The 15,670-nt window shown below is 43.5% G+C and overlaps 1 long non-coding RNA gene across 4 annotated transcripts in view; it reads right to left on the bottom strand.

Moving 5' to 3' along the window:
* LOC310661673 overlaps window positions 1-15,670 on the bottom strand; it is a 63,383-nt gene that overhangs the window by 45,450 nt on the left and 2,263 nt on the right. For all 4 annotated transcript variants that reach the window (XR_014504035.1, XR_014504036.1, XR_014504037.1 and 1 more), the window contains one exon: window positions 14,060-14,164. This is a non-coding gene — a long non-coding RNA (uncharacterized lncRNA). The remainder of the gene's footprint in view (window positions 1-14,059; window positions 14,165-15,670) is intronic.

The raw sequence follows: 15,670 nt of genomic DNA on the forward strand, positions 1-15,670 counted from the left end.
CTCCCAGTATTCCAAGCCTTTTTGACAGAAAGCTTTTTCAACCAAATATGCCAGTTGCTGGCCCAGCCGTGCCTGCCATACATTAATCAAGCCAGCTCTGTTTTCTTTCTTGATAACAAGGCCATCCCCTCTCCCCTTTGCCTTCCTGGCTCAAGGATTTCTCAGGAACTGGGCTGTCAGAAGAAGCCCTTTCAAAGGCACACCAGAAGGTTTCTCTTTCATCTGCCTGTCTCCAGGGCCCTGCCCTCACCCCCTGGTGCACAGAATGAACTGAAAGACTTTCTATCTTCCCCAGGCACCTCTTCATAACTTCCTTTTCTCATTCCCATCTTCCTTTTCCCATAGTAATCCATGGGCTTCAGGGAGTACGTGAGCAGGGCACAAAAGGAAATGACTTCCCCAACGCAATAAAATAAAATCAGATGCAAAATTGTGTATGTGTTTATGTGCATTTTTCTGGGCAGAGAGGTTGATAACTTTCATAATATTCTCAAAGCCTGACCCAAAGAAAGGACCACTGCTTTAAATTCTCTATGAACCCACACTTTGGGAACTTTCCACCCACACTAGTTCTGCTCAGCACTAGGCTAGACTGCCAAAAGTTTAGCAAGCATATTTGGGCAGGGGCAAAACTAGGTTTTATTTCACCCGGGTCAAAGACCCAGCTTGGCACCCCCCCATGCACATTTGCATACACATACACACATAGACTGGGAGCTTCAGTGGCCTAGGGGCAAGAAACCCAGCTAGCCCCCTTGTAGCTATAGAACTGGTTGGGAGCAAAGGCAAATTTGCAAATAAACCAACAAGAATCAGTAGCCCATAAAAAAAAAAATTGTGGCCCATAGCTCCCACACGTTTATAGCCTAAAAGACCTTTCATGAAACCTTGGTTCTATCCTATTTGTGGAAAGAAAATTGGAGGGACTGTTTCACCAAATTTCTCCACAAGGAGTAGAACAGGGGTCAGCAACCTTTTTCAGATGTGGGCCGGTCCACCGTCCCTCAGACCATGTGGTGGGCCAGACTATATATATATTTTGGGGGGGGGGGGATGAACTAATTCCTATGCCCCACAAATAACCCAGAGGTGCATTTTAAATAAAAGGACACATTCTACTCATGTAAAAACACGCTGATTCCTGGACCATCTGTGGGCCGGATTGAGAAGGTGATTGGACTGCATCTGGCCCCCAGGCCTTAGGTTGCCTACCCCTGGAGTAGAATGTCTCCAACAATATGTGGGGGTGGGATTTACCATTAGCAGCAGTAGCACAGCTCCCTCCCTCCCCCAGCTTTTTTGTTGTATGTGTGCATGCACACAGACATGTATGCCGTCACTGCAAGTGGTAATAGAAGCAGTAACTGTGCTGGAAGCCTTGCCACCATATTCCATCCTACACACAGTCCCAGACCTGGTGTCATTCTAAGGTATCACAGGGTAGGGTGGGGAAGAGAAAGGAAAAATGTGAGAAAACTATGCAAACTCGCCTTTTTCTAGGAAGGCGGGCGAAACAAAAAAAAATGTATCCTGAGGAATTTCAGTTCAGAAATGTTGAACTCAACAGGGTTTATTTTCCAGTAGGCATGCATACACAGCCTGCTTCAGAATTGGTCTTTGGCGCCAAGGTTGCTACATGTAAATAATAAAGACTGGACTGCCTTTCAGCCAGAGTAAGGCCCTATAACTTGCCACAATCTGCCCCCCAATGGCTTCATTCTCACCAAGGCAGTAAACCCGTGTCAGAGCTTTAGAAAAAGAGCCTGTTTATTTTCCTGTAGGTAGGGTAGAAGCTTTAATTGCTGGTTTCCTTGTATTATTTTATTTTCATTTGTTAACGTTAAGTAGCACTATTCCACTGGAAGACATTAACAAACAAAAAATGAGAAGAAATCAGTAATTAATGCCTCCTTGCCACTGCAGGAACGGAACTCGGTTTTCGAAAGTCTTAGCTGCTGAACATTTCGGAAGCCAAATGCCAAAAACCCGGAAGTGAATGCTTCCATTTTCAAATGCGCCTCAGAAGCTGAACGGCTTCCGAGGCATGTTTCTAAATTTTCCCCATTGAACTTGCTGACAGCCCTTTGATCCTTGGTTTTCGAACGTTTTGGAAGTCAAACGGACTTCCGGAACGGATTACGTTCAAAAACCAAGGTTCCACTGTTTGGACAATTTAAAGAGGCTATTCAAGGAAGAATTCATCACTACTTCCCATCACCATCAATAGGCAGCAATAAACTAGCCACTGTCAGAAAAGGGAAAACATTTAAATAAAGGCACAGGAGCCCTGAAAGTCAAAATAGTGTGTTGCTAGCTCACAATGAAGCTGCAGTTGCCTCTCATTGGGTAGAGGGAATCATTTTAAAAACAGGGAAGGCAACATAGTAAACACTGGGTTATAACAATCTTAACAATTTTGCTTTCCAGATTCTCCATAAAAATGGAAAAAAGGATGGCAATTGCAGAAAAAAGGCTAGTGTCAAAGCAACTTGCATTTCCAAGCGCATACAAGTTTCACCTATCGAGTTGCATGAAAAGTGCAACCACTGCTGAATTTCCACCACAATCAACTTCAGGAAAGCATTCAACTAACTTTCACAGATCAGGAAAAATCTAAGAGAACTGTAATGTGGTTAATGGAAGGAAGCTATAGAAAGCAAGTAGTTGTCCTGCAGTTATGTATTCAATCACAGGTGCAAGAATGTTATTTCCCCAAAAATGGAAGAAAGAAGAGGTTCTGACGGGAGAAGAGTGGATACAGAAGTTAATGGACTACGCAGAAATGGCAAAACTTACCGGGAGAACTAGAAATCAAGATTTAAAAAAAATTAAGAAAAGAATGGAAATGGTTTATTGAGTATTTACGAACAAACTGTAAACAGATTAAGATATTGGCAGGATTAATGTAAAAACCTGCAGTTTCAATATATATGGGATATATACGGGAATAGATATAAAAGAATATGTTGAGATAATTTGGCGTATGCAGGAAGATGAAAAATGTAAAGAACCATAAAAAGAGGGGGGAGGGAGTCGGAGTTTGAAATGTTAAAATTATGATTGAATAATTGTAATAGATATAACTGAAAATTGAAAATAAAAAATAAAATAAAAATAAAAGTTTTCCTGCAGAAAATCAAACCTTGCCCCAAAAAGGAGCACAAATTTTAATTAATAAAGCAAGTGGAAAACATTTTAGAGGTTCCTCTTGCTAAAAAACATGGGGCAGGCAGGAGATCCAGGGCCCACTGCAAAAACCTGGGGTGCAGGCACCCTGGACCATCCCATAACAACACCCCTGGATTCTGGGAGTGATCATAGAGGTTAGAAAGGCTCCCTTAGCAGGGTAGAAGCTTTGGGAAGGGCTGATGTTCAGCCAGGGCTCGGGCCTGGAAGTCGTTTTCAAGACCAGTGCTCCGTTCTGAAATACACCAGGCAATTAGGAAGGAGAGACCCTCTGGGAATGTTTAACATTAACTTCTTGACCACTGAGCAAACGCAACTTGCTCTCGTACATGCATCTGGGATGTGAAGGGGAAAGGCTTCCAGGCCAGGAACTGCAACTCCCAGGGCAGGCTTCGGCCCAGGTACTGATGACGCTAGAAGTGAAGCAATAGGCACTAGACACATCTGCTCACTGTGGTGGGTCTCCGTGGCTGTTCCCCAAGTTCTCTCCCGCAAGCCAGGAACCCCAGTCCTAGAAAGCCCAACCCTTTAACCAGATGCAGCCCTGCAAACTTGAGGCACTGTGGGGTCGGCAGCCGAGGAAAACCCATATTTGAACTTTTGTCCGATCCTTGCTCCTAGTTATTCCTGGCTGTCCCGCCCATCCCTGTCTCAGCAGCACTGTGAGTCAGACGGGATGGAACAGCTTGCCCTCCCATGGGATGCCTGATGCCTGCCAAGGGTAGGGAGAATGTGGCGTTTTACAAGCTGCTTGCTCCAAGACTACAAAGAGGGTGCATTCCTGCATATGCTCTTATCATTTGAAGTGCTGTTACTGAGGAGGAACACTTAAGCAAAACCAAAGAAGGGAGGCCTGAGAAATGCACAGACGCAATAGCCATAGTTACCCAATGGAACAAACCAAAGGCCTGTTTAGTTGATTAGAAGTCCTGGGATAGCCACTTTTGAACTCTGGGAATATATTTACATGCTCTAGGAGCGAGGATGAAATAGCTTGAAAGAGTGTCAGTGATGACCCTTAGGATCCCCCTCTTTCATTCCAGGGTAAGTGACCATGAGAACAAGAGGAGGGTGGTTGTCTCTGGTGGGGAACCTTGACAATCCCCCAGAGAAATACTGTGACCTGTGATTGAATGACTCTGTAAGATAGACAGGGCGGGAGTGTGGCCTAGCTACTCACAAATTTATTTCTGACATTTGTATTATCTCTTTCCTCCAATGAGCTTAGGTCAGTGTTTCCTGCAGGTCTCCCATTCAGCAGCTGAGCAGATTCAGACCTGCTTGACTTTATTTTATGTGTTTATTTGTTAAATCTGTAAATTTGTATTCATCCGTAGATCGCAGGGTGGTATAACTCCCCCCCCCCCAATATAACAAACACAAAATACACAATAGACATAAGAAGAAAAAATAAATCAATAATACCCCCCTCCCACAACACATTTAATAGTGTACCAGGTGTTAATCAGCCAAAGGCCTGGTTGAAGAGGAATGTTTTTGCCCAGTGCCTAAAGGTGTATAATGAAGGTGCCAGCCGAGCCTCACTGGGGAAAGCATTCCAAAAGTTGGGAGGCACTGCTTTCTAATCCTAGATGGCAAGGGAAATGCACTCCATACGTAGTAGCTAGAACCACTTTCTTCTTTGGTATTACATTACATTCCTGGCCCAAACTTGGCACTGAAAACAGGCTCCAAAGTTAAGCTACAGCTGAACTTAAGCCAGAGCTCTGCGCATGCTTAGGGACCATTCGTTATGACGACTGCTGCATTACATAACCATGATGAGTGTAGGGCAGGAGTGAGGAGCCTCAGGCTCAGGGGCCAAAAATGGCCCTCAAGGCCTCCCTGTCTGGCCCTTGGGAATCTCCCCAGACCACGCTTCCTCTCCCCAGCCTCTTTTAAGTATTTTTGATGGGCTAGAATTTGCCCTTAAACTATGATAACGCCTCCGACCTGCCCAGATGAAGCAATGCATGTATGCGGGTGGGCATAGGAACCGCTAACTCGGTTGTGAGGCCTACTAAACAAAGTAAAGGATCGCATCTGTTTCCCGGGCCACTTCTGCTTCTCACCCCACTCTCTACTGGCATGTGCTCAAGATGGCCCATGAGAGATTGCAGACTGAAACAGCTTCCCTCACCCCTGGTGCAGAGGGGCAAGCTAACAGTCTACTCGCCACACGTTGCCTAGAGAAAACTGCCGTCCTGTGTGTCATCGGTTTTTCTAAGTTGCAGCCTTATAATCAGTGGCCCTGTGCTTCCACCTCCAGCCACGCATTTGGATGGTGTCCGTCTGCAGCCGAACACCTTTCTGACCACTCCATCTACCCATCCTTCCTACACTTTGGCAGACTTCTGAGATCGAGCCAGAAGAAGAAGAAGAAGAAGAAGAAGAAGAAGAGGAAGAAAAAGAAGCAAGCCAATGTGAGGCTGAGAGGGGTGTAGGTCAGGAGTGGGGAGGTGGGGGAGGCGGAGGCATAACGTGGCCTGGACACAGAAGTCTTTGTGGAGATTTCCAAGCATTCCGTTTGAAAACACTTCATATATCAAGCGCAAGTCCCTTCTCTTGGTACAGGCAAAACGAATCAAAGGGGGCCATGGGCCAGCTGAATGGGGGTGGCGGGGGAGGAGCAAGGATTATTGGCTCCCTCCCACCCTCCTCCTTCACTTCCACCTACCCACCTCCTCCTGCCTGTCACAGAACACCCTTTGTTGTAACTTGCTACACGCTTGCCACGAAAAAAGGTGGCGAAGGCGGCAATCTTTACGCATTGTTCCACTGAAGTCAACAAGATGCGTGCAGGCATATTATAGCTTCATCCTAAGGAGCAGAGCGGTTCATTTGCCATCAAAGCCTTTGCAAGGGCCACAGCTCTCAAACACTCAATCCGGTCAGCAAAGGGGGAACGATTTGTTATCAGAACCTCTTTGGTTGTTTGCTAAATGCTGGTGCTAAGCACGGATCTTAGGAAAAAGTTGGACCTCTGATTGCACCTTCTTAGTAACATCAGAGATAACCTTTGTGGCGAAGGGAGAAAGAGAAACTCAGGTTTTGTTTCAGCCTGGTTTTGCAAATAAGTGCAAATAAATGCATCAGTCCAATTAGAGATGGAAGAAACTGCTAGTTGCAGATTTTCTCAGTTTCTTGTATTTCCAGCCTTAAATTCAGTTCTCCACATTTCTGCCTCGATTTGTGAATTTTTTTAAAAAGACATCGTCATGAAAATTCATCGACAAATTTTTTAGCGCAAATTTCTCCTTATAGACTTTTGTATTCTATTTTGCCTCACGTACACGTTTCCCCCCCAACCAATTTCCCCTAATATAATGCAGAAAAAGAGAAGTGAGCAAAATAACGTAAGGCAACCCTGCTGGAACAGGCCAGTGGCCTGTCTAGTCCAGCATCCTGTTCTCACAGTGGCCTCCCAGATGGCTGTGGGAAAACCACAAACAGGACCAGAGCACAAGAGCTGAACCCCATTCAGCTTTCCTGGGGCTTCCAACAACTAGTATTCAGAAGCATTACTGCCTCTGACCTAGCTGCATTCAAAGTTCGTAATGTGTACACTGCATACCAAAGCTATGTTCCAATGAGTCCCCCTGCAACACTTGAAGGAGCATGGAGAAGAATACCATGTTCTAAGAAGGCACTATTATAGCCACCTGTATCTATCTGGGAAGACAAAAAAACCTATTTGAAATCCTAGAATCACTTGTAATGTCTGTCACTGGATCCTTCCACTGATGCTTTTGTTTTTTAAAACCTCCTGGGGTAGTTCGTCCACCTTTGGTCCCCACCCTGCACTCAGCTTTCACCTGATTTTAAGGCTGCCACTTATCAGAAAGGTAGTATTATACATGGCATCAACCGACATAGTTATGTGTGTGCTGAATAAGGTGAATGCAAAAGTGGTGGGTGGAGGGGGGAAGCTAAACTCTTCCCTCACAACCCACCGGCTTTGCTCTTTTCCCCCCACTACCTAAACTCTGAAGCCAGAAATAACCTAGACTAGGAAGAAAGAAGCCCATGGGATGAGGATGGCGGTAGGCATAAGTGATGCGCATGTGGAGGGCTAAAGGCTCATCCAGACTTCCTTTTTGTGTAGTGTTTCTAGGCACAGGTCTGCATTCTGAAGCTCCGTGTCTGAGTGTTTTTCTTTTTGCCCCAGTGCTTTCCCCAAGAAAACCCGCTTTTTACTGCTGGGGGAAAAAATCCCAGAGAAAACCTGAATTGTCGTTTGTTCTGATTCAGCATGAAGAGCAGATTTTCCTAGGGAAAACGGGGTGGGGGGTGGGGCATGTGAACTGGGACACTGCAGACCTCTGCCTAGAATGCACAGGGCAAAAGATATGTGTGGATGAGCCCCCAGTTCCCACCTGATACTTCTCCCCTGAAATACAAAGAGCCCCACTAGATCAGGCCACAGACTCATCTAATCCAGCATCCTGTTGTCAGTGGCCAACCAGATGCCTATAAGAAGCCTGCAAGGACATGTCTGTTAACCCCACTCTCCTCACTTGCGAGTTCCAGCAACTAGTATTCAGAGGCCTTCATCTGCATTCCCACATTAAGCAAACATAAGGCTGGGAACCTGTAAACCCAGGCATTGCTATGTACAAACCTGGCACAATTTCTAAAAAACAACCAAGCAAAGACTAAGCCTGCCCCCACCCCGATGTAAAAAACAGCCTACTCAACCATTACAGGAAAAGAAAAAATGAATGTAGTTTGGACAGGAGACTGCATGCAGAGCTTGTGCCGTACCAAGTACAGCGATGCATGGGGCCCACAATAAAAGATGATGTTATGAAAGAAAATGTACTGGAATTGCATTGGTGTGGGCACAGCTTTACAAGAACTGACGTTAGCTAGCTTGGGGCCTGGCCAGACATTATTTGCAATGCTTGAGCCTTGACATACACGAACCAAGCCTGATAGGGTCCAATAAGGAGATGTTTCCCAGTGAAACAGATCAGATGAAGGTATGTGGTTTTTTGGTTCAAAATACTAAAATGGCCACAATAGCAGAAGTCGGAATCAGAGTGTCCAGTATTCTGTTAAGAGTAGAGTCCAGGGCAGAATCTAAGCGATAACCCAGATCATTCCTGAATTGTCAGAATAAAAGCTGCTCAAAATTGAGTGGCCATTTAAACATCCTCCTCCCTGCCCAAAAAGAAAACACATCACCAAAAAAAGAAAAAGAGGAAACAGGTTTGTATAAAATGTGTGCTGATTTATATGTGTAGATGCAAATGCATAATTACTATAATTTAAATAGGAATGCAATATATCTAACCATGGAAAGAAAGAATCTGACCAGGTGGTCTATGGCTGCTGTGCAAGGGCTCAGTATTTATGATCAACCTGAAGGTCCCTCCTCTCCCTTCTCATGGTTCTTTATCCTTAAAGTGGACCTGGATTGGACAGTTGAGGTCTGCCCTCTGTAAAGTAAGGCATGTGAGCTCTCTAGTTTAAAGGAAGATGGTGCCTCAAGAGGATACACTCTTAAGTGTATAGGGCAGGCAAGTTGAAAGTCTGTTTTGGGGACTTAATCTGGCCCGCTGGTCGGTTCAATCCGGCCCTTTTCCTGGGGTAAAATCCTCAACAACATAAACCCTAAAAAAACCTCAACAACAACTCCAATCCTAAAAAAACAACTTTTGGGTAAAATCATTAAAAAAGCTCAACCACTTCAATCCTTAAAAAAGGTTAACAGCCTTGGTCGGCCCTTTGGTTGGCTCTTCATCAAATCTGGCCCCCTTTGAGAAAAGTTTGGACACCTCTGGCATAGGAAAAAGTTCAGATAATGAAGGAAGAGCAAGACAATGGTCTGGAGAAAGGGACCATGTGTCTGTACCAACCAATCAAAGGTAGGTTTGAACCTCTTTAACAAGATGCAAGTTCTCATAGGCAGTGTGCAGGGGGGCAATGGAGGAAGCTATATTGTACAGTAGTCTCATGCTCTCCTCTGTAGATGCAGCTGGTCCGAACCCACTTATGGAAGTGGGGGGGGGGGGGTGTCACTGTGAATAACTTACTAAGGCAGCTTATGTTGCTGCAGTGACCACAAAATCCAGCAGAACTTTAAAATTTTACGTTAGGAAAGGGCTCTGAAATAAGAATAGACGATAACAAATCCCCTTAAAAAGCAATGTGGAATCTGTACTGAATCCTCCCTTTTGTCCATGGTGTAGGGGGAGGGAGGGAGGGAATCTTATAAACTCCAGTGAAGTCCACTGCAGACACACCACATATCAAATGGTATTCCCCTCACAGACACACCTCCTCCCTCCTCCTCCCTGCTCAGCCTAGGTAATTGGAGACAGAGCGTTGGCCTCTGGGCTGAGTGGAGGATCCTTTGTTCCCCTTTCTGGGGCCTTGTTTTTCTGCCTCTTGTGAGGCTAATCCAGTGAGAGACAGACACATAGACACATGGAGCCTTGCTCCAGAGCTTACTGGCTAAACGTATAGTCAACACTGAAAAATTACCTAACAATGAGCTGGAGTGGGCAAGCACATTAAAGCTTTTGCACTCGGGCATTTTAAGCTCAGGCCACTGGAAGCCAAGACTGAACAAAAAGAAATGGAAACCCAACTGTAGCTTTGGCTCATTTATTGTGCATTCCCTCTGAAATTTCCTGCCAATCAGACTTCACATGTAGAATGTGATCTGTAGATCCTACTTGGCCAAAACCCCGCAAGATCCCCGTTTTTCTGCACAGAGTGGGTCTTCATGTGGGTTTTCATTCACAGAATGCAGAGCAGTGGAGCTGCTTTCAGTACACCGCACCCTGGTGCATATGGACTTAACAGGTGCTCCGGTCCTTAAGCACAGGGAGCGTCTGCAAGGATATGGCTCACATGAGATTCTTGTATTTTCAGCTTTCATTTTAAAGAAAAATAAGAAAGGGAAAACAACTAGCTAATTTATTGTAAGAGAATAAGGAAAAGTGTGCAGAGAGTATTGTACAGTGTTATGGCAAATGACTGCAAAAGTAATGGGATAGCTGACAAGCATTAGAGATTTGTGTGAATAATACAATTATTATTTATTGTATCATTTTATTAGGTTATTACTTTTTCTGGTTGATCTCTTTCATTTTCTCCAACCCCAGAATCTCGGTGTACTATCTCTCACCATACATTTTTGAGTACTGCAGGTACTGTATTCACACAGCATCTCTACCCCATTCGTGGAGGAATTGCTAAATATGGGGCACCCAGGCCTAGGGGTTGGGGTGTTATCCTATGTTGGAAAAGCTGGGCACAATCTAGAAAAAGTGTGTGTGTGGTCCCAAATGCTCATGAGGGCTTTGATCTTGTGTTTCTTAAAACTGCACCACTGTGTTCTACATGTTACTTTTCAAGAGCAGTTTTTCATAAGACAAGGTGAGGTCTGATATTCCAAAAGAAAAAGGCAGAATTTGCTGAAGCATCTTAAGCTGCTGTTTTGTGGACAACACACACTGACACAAGGATACATACACCACATTCCAAGAGCATATACTGCTTGTGTCAGAGTTAAATGATTGTTTGAAATGCTAAACATCCTATCAGCTGGCTGAAAACTGTGTATGTGAAGGGATTTGGGGTGTGGGTATGTGCAACCTCCCCTCCGCTACTTTCAAATCTTGCAAAATGAACCACAGACTGTCTGAGACATGCATGCCAAAAAAGCAAATATATTTTCTTTGGCAACAAAGTGATGAGTGAGAAGGGAAGCCATACTTGTGATCAGATCAAAACTGCTTGTTTAGAGCTGAGGAAATATGGCTTGAAAGTCTGGGGGCTGCATCAGAGTGATGTAAGGATTTGAGACCCAACCAATCTCACTAAAACGTCAGATTGTACGCTGGAAAGAGATGCAAAGAGCAACATAACATAATATAAAATAAAAGTAAAATCTCAGGAGACGAAGGGAGTGGAAAAATGCTTGGAACACATTCAGTGGAGTTTAGCCAGAGCATCCCAAGGTACAAGGAGGTGAACTGCAAAAAGAAGAAAAATGGGAGGAGCCAGGCAGGCCGTAGGCTCTAGGGTCTGAGGCCAACCAGTGTGTGTGTGTGTGTGTGTACGTATTAGGGAGTGTTGACAGCATCAGATATGGCAAAGACAGTTAATTCAATGGCTGAGTTTTTCTGACTCTACCACATTCGTATTGTTATAGCTGAGGCACTTCAGTCTGTTAGCGAATATTAAAAACTAATAAATGGTGGTATTTAGATAATGTTTGGGATATAAAGGGAAAATACAAGCTGCAGATCTGTGTCAGACAAGGAATTCATGGGCTAGCTTATGCAAACCAGCCTGGCCAAGTACAGAGCCACTGAAAAACAAAGGGGAACTGAGCCAGTGAGGACCACTGGCAATGAAAAAAGCTGTCCTTCCCATCCTCATCCCAAGCAGTGGACAGATACGGGAGAATAGGCAGGTTGCCAAGGTGAGGAAAATCTGTCCTTTTTGAAATATAATGGTTTGTTGGGAAGGAATGGGGCAGAATTCTCTGGGCTGCTACGGAGGCGATAAGCAGGAAGAAAGAGGTGGTATGTAGGATGGCTCTGAATGCAGTGACAGGTGGCAGGAAAGGACAAGCTACTCCTGAGAATGCTATAAACTACATTTCCTTCATGTACACTCAGATTGTACATATATGTTAACAAACCATATTTTTAAAGACACTGCTGACTCCGCTGCGCCTTATTTCTCCCCAGGATCACAATACCTCAAGGACAGTCTCTCCCCAAATGAACTAACCCAGACCATGGGACCCAAGGTCCTTCTTTGTGTGCCCCCTCCAAAAGAGGTCTGGAGTGTGGCAACACAAGAACGGGTCTTTTCTTCAGTGGCTCCCCATCTGTGGAATGCTGTCCTCAGGGAGGCTCGCCTAGTGCCTTCATCACATATCTTTAGGCACCAGGCAAAAACGTTTCTCTATAGCCACTTCTTTGGCTGATTAAACAATCTATGTTTTTTTTTAATGTCTTTGAGGGAGAAGGGTCATTGGTTTGTTTTTGTTATATATTTTGTGTTCTCATTTTGGAGCTTTATGTTGTGAACCTCTCTGTGATCTTCGGATGATGGGCTGTATATCAATCAATCAATCAATCAATCAATCAATTAATAACAACCTGTTACCATGTCTATGGGAGGAGAGGGCAAAGGGCTAAGAATACATGCAGCTGGCTGGTTAAGAATGCATGTGGGCAGGTGAAATTAATGCAGAGCAACCTATAAAGGTATTAAATACTGGTATTACTCATATGTGTAAATCCATTTAATTGTATTAAATAATAATTATAAAGTGCATTATACAATATGTACTCAGTTATTCCAGTGCTTTTGCCAAAACATGAGAAGCCAGGAGCAGGAGCAGGTTGACTTCTTACTGAGGAATCAGGTAGAAGACAGACTGTACTATCTTCTTTGTATATCCACAAGCTCCAATGAAAGCTAAACATTCAGAAAAGGAGCCTAGAATGAGAAGTTAGTGAAGAATGCAGGCTAACATACTTACCTTAGATTGGCTTTTAAAGAATACGTAGTCTTTTTGGTTACTTGTCACCCCCAAAGGTAACAAAGGCTGTGTGCACAGTAACCCACTTGTAGCACAAGCGTAGTTTTTCCTCAATCTGGAATCATTCATGTTCATCCTCAACATGCTGCTTTATCAGTCTAAAATGATTCTAGATCCTGCCATCCAGGAGTGGGTGTGGTTACTTGATACACATTTGAAAACCCTTCCCTTGATGAAGCTATCCACACCTTTTCCTTCCTACAAAAACCCAGAAGAACAAAGAAGGAGGTGGTGATTGCTGTCTTGGTATATGCACACCCACAATGCCATTACACAAGTGTGGATACACACACGCCTTTGCCAGGACGGCCTGCATCTATTTTCAAATAGATGCACTACAGGGTAATGCAGACTTAATCTGCAATGAGCTTTTATTTTCTGAATGAAACTAGTTTCCCAAGAAGTGCTTTTCAGCAGCAAAAAACACGCAGTAGATCTAGATTGTGTGTGGGCTGCATAGAAAAAACAAGTACTTCGTTTCCATTGATTTGATTCTAGAATAATATGTGTGTCCTAAGCCCCAAAACAGCCCACTAAGTATTGAGCATGCTCAGTAGCCACAGAATGTTTAATGTCACTCAAAAGAAAAAGAAAATGGAAAAATGGGAGTGAGGAGTGGAAAGGCCTGCTTGGACTCCTTGTAACTTAGTAGTCCTGAGAGAGGGCATGGTTGGCTATCAGGCAGAAACCTGAGAAAAACACTTCTGCTGTAAGGTAAAGATATACAGCAACATTTTATGGTAGGTCCCACTTAATTTCAAAGTACACTCCACAGGAAATTAATGGCCCAACCCCTTCTGATAGGGGTTGAGTAGGAGAACGCTGAAACCTTCTATGTGGGTTCACAGCATACAAACTCTCCCTCCTCTCCACACAGAACCTGCTATAATGATGACCATTTCTGCTAGTGAAATAATTTTTCTTTTCTTTTTTACCCGATGGCAACTTATTGAGTTGATTGAAATCATATGCTTAGAGCCATGCAATTGTAATTATTCCCAACTTGCCCTGGTAGGATTTAGATATACGTAAGTAAATCTAGGATCCTGACCCCAATGCTTAAATCCCTTGTCTTTGTTCTTGCCCCAATATTGGCAGATGAAATGAGTGCCTGTTCTAATCAAGGTTGTTGTTGTTTTTGTTTTTAAAAAAACCTTTCTTTCGCCCACCCATGACTCATACTCTGATTCTAGATACATTTGCTCAGCAGTAGGTCCTGCTTAACACAATGGAACTTGGGGGGGGGGGAGTGTGCAAATGACTTCTTTGTTAATCTTCTTTTCCTAAGGCTAAGCATACCTCTTTCCATTCCAGCTTTCCTTGCTTTTCTTTACAGTTGTTTTCTCAGTTCTTCCTAATGCCAATGTACCTCTGGGACTGCAAACTTGGTTCCAATTCTGAGTCCTAGAGAAGAAGAGAACAGGTGAATTGTCTGTCTGTTACTGATTGGACCAAAGTCTGTAGGTATAGGGTACAGCACACGTATTTCAGTTCTACAGATAAGCATTTCTTGAAAATGCGCAGCTCTCTTGTGCCAGCAAAATGTGGCTCGGATACTTTTGTACCTGCATGAAAGGGGGAAGAGAAATTTCCGGAGAGGAGCTCCAAGTGTTGTGTAAAGAAAAGGGAAAAGCTCCCATTACTGGTAGACAATGATCATGCTATTGCCATCCACACCTTAAGAGTCTTTCAGACTAGACTGCTGCAATGAGATTTATGGAGGGTTGCTTTTGAAGTCGGTCTGTAAAATGCAGATAGTATAAAACATCAGCACCAATCTGCTGACAGGTATAGCTAAGCTAGGTAATAATCTGTAACACCTGTTCTGAAAATTTTGTAAAGGTGACAAGTTGTATCTGGGTCCACTTAAATATTATAATTTATCAGGAACATCGTCTCTTCTGCAGTGCCTCCCGGAACTGTGATAGTGTGATAACATGCTCCCTTGAAAAACCCACTGGTGTTCTTCTTTAGCCTCTCCAAACTTTTGGAAGTTGGGTGTTTTCTTATTGTTGTTTTTGTAAGTGATTTTAGTTAGTGTTTTATTTCATTTTGTTTTATTTGTATACTTTGGATTTTTGGCAACCACCCTGAGCTCTGTTGTTCTTAAAATCTAGAAATACTGGTAATAAACAGGGGAAAAAACCTGGACAGCACATTCTGCCACTCTGTCTTTGGAACGTGACTAAGGACTATCAGTTTGCCTAAAACTCTGAAGTAGGGTGGGAAACCAGTTCTTTTGCAGTTGGGAAGTCTACAATACTTTTGGATTTAACTGGTAAAACTAGGTTGTGGACTAACTGAGCCAGGTTGTCCCAAACTAGCACCATTTCTGGATCAATTTGTACATATTTTATGGGGCAGGCAGTGTTATTTTTACATCCATTTACAAAATATTGTTTGTGAGGAAGTGGGGAAGAGTAAGAGGATTTGGGGGCAGCCAAGTTGAGTATGAATGTGTGTGTAAGTACATCTAATTCTGCATTGATTAGGCCTTAAATCTGGGTTTGAGAACTTCAATGCTCTATACTGTGGCAAAACCAGAAAAACTGGGAAAACCTAGCCAACTCCCAAGTGAGGCTCACAGAAAATTCCTATACTGATGGTTTAAAAAAGGATTGGACACAAATCTAGACTCAAGCACTGAAATTTGCCTTTGCTTCTAGCACCATCTGCTGTCTGTTCTGATTCTCAGCCTGTACAGTATATACTTCACAGATTTTTAACTGTTTTCCCCATGTTTCAAGAGAATATTAATTGAAAAATATGCATAAAAATAGTTAAAATCAGTTTAACATAAGTAAACTATACATAGCAGCACTCAAATTTATTACCATAACTTCTAAATTCTGCATTGTTTGTTATGGTACTGGCATGCTGTTGGCACTAGAAGAGAGAAGGTATGGGAGA

Source organism: Podarcis tiliguerta (assembly GCF_965153285.1).
Source record: "Podarcis tiliguerta genome assembly, chromosome: 13".
Classification (NCBI taxonomy): domain Eukaryota; kingdom Metazoa; phylum Chordata; class Lepidosauria; order Squamata; family Lacertidae; genus Podarcis; species Podarcis tiliguerta.